Consider the following 1,999-nt stretch of genomic DNA (forward strand, 5'->3'; position numbering starts at 1 on the left):
AGCCTCGTATAGTTAGTTATTTCTTATTAAATGTAAAGCATAGTCCCCTTCCCGGTGTTAGTATGCGTTGAGGCAGGCAGGATAATGGTAGGCCTCATTGAAGCCTAAAGTGCCTCGTCATGGGCCTAGGCCAGGCCGTGCAGGCCCGAAGGAGGAGCTAAAGGGCGTGGCCAATGAACAGCGAGCAGCCAATGGGAGCTGAAGGGAGTGGCCGAGGGTGACCAATGAGGGGTTGTCACGACACGTGACCCCAGGCGGCCAATGGAGGCACGTGGAACATTCGAGTGGGGTTTCGGGGGGCTATAAAACCCGGCCCAGACTCCCTGCTCGCTCTCTCTCTGGCAGGCTGGCTCTCTTGCAGGCGCTCTGATCTCTGAGACCCTCTGACTCGCTGGCTCTCTGACCCTCTGACTCACTGACTGAGCGCTCCTCGGGTTCCTGCTACGTGCACGTCCTTGATCAACGTCCCTGCCGCGATCATCTCTGGCTGTGGTGTGCCAGGTTGGAGCGATTCTCGGGGCTTCCGTCCAACGAGCCCATCCAGGCAAGCTGCACGAAGCGGCCGCGCTTTGTGCGCATTACCCTCTTCCTTCCCTTCCCCGAACGAATGAGGGTCCTTGTCTGGGAACCTAGGTAAGGCCGCTAAGATTCTTCGCTTTGTCCCGTTTCTGTAAATACTGTGAATTGTGAATAAATCCTGTGTTTGGTTTCCAACTTGGCCGTCATCGTCCTTTCCACATTGACCTAGCATCGCCCCGAATTAAAACCACTCGATCGGGTTCGATAGTGTTAACGGCACGAGTTACGCGACGCACAACCGCTCGGGCGTCCTGCATCAGCGTGACTCATGCGGGGTTCAGTCCCCGTTCTCATGGCTGCGTGTGTCTGAAGGTATTCGGGTGGTGACCGTTAACCCCTCCACGTGTAGCTGCGGGCTCGGCGGCTGGAATTGCTTAGCAATCCGTCCACCACGAGTGTAGTGTGGTTGGCGGCCTCGTGGACTTGGAGTTCGAGGGGGAGCAGGGCTTAACCCCCCCTTAGTACGTCGACGAACCCGGGATCTGCAACAAAATTATAGTTTTGTATTTTTAATTAATCTTCTGAAATTTGTAGAATTTGTTTTTCACTTGGGAGTTGTGGGTTACGATGTGTAAATAAAGTTGGAAAAAGTCTGATTTAATGCAATTTAATTTTAGGCTATAAGGCAGAAAAAGGTGAAAATTTTGAAAGGGGGTGTATACTTTCTTCTACAGGCTCTTTCTAACCACTAACTGACTGACTGATATTAATGTTTGGTTCCTTCCAGGTGTCGGAAAAAGTTGAAATTTGACGTGCCGACGGACTTTGAAACTGATACAGCAGGAAAAAAAATCACAGAACCATCAGAAATCATCCGTAAATGAAAATTTACGTAAAAAACCATAAACGAGTCAGTAAAAAAAAACACCTCAATCGATGTCTAGCATTTGAAAATTGTAATTTCTACAACTGTAAACTTTGAAACAAACATGACAATAGTGTCCGTAAATGAAAAAATAAAAAGCGCCCGTAAATTAAAACTTACGTTAAAAAACGTAAACACTTCCGTGGTTAATAACACGTTTATAACACGTGGTTAATATATGCCATTTGTGCTTATCCGATAAATTTTTGACGCCAATACATTCCGTCGTTACTTATCCAATCTCAACCAAACTTAACAGGATGACCAAGGGTTACATAATGAAGGTTGTAGCGCATTCATTCGCCCCCCCCCCCCCCCTGAGCGGGTTTTACCCGTCATTGTCGTCAATGGATTGCATGTTGAAGTATATCAATGTTAAATTAGCTTCATCGCGGCGTTTTTCCAAAGACGCTTTTAATAACAAAATTAATGATAATCGCATATTATTATTATTGTTATTACAAAACAATACGAATACTAATAATGTCTCACTTTCCCAAGGCGTTTTTCCTGCAGTGATAACGTGTATAAATAGCTTATAGTTATAATGGAGTT

Source organism: Myxine glutinosa, chromosome 7 (assembly GCF_964187855.1).
Source record: "Myxine glutinosa chromosome 7, kmMyxGlut1.1, whole genome shotgun sequence".
NCBI classification, from domain to species: Eukaryota; Metazoa; Chordata; class Myxini; order Myxiniformes; family Myxinidae; genus Myxine; species Myxine glutinosa.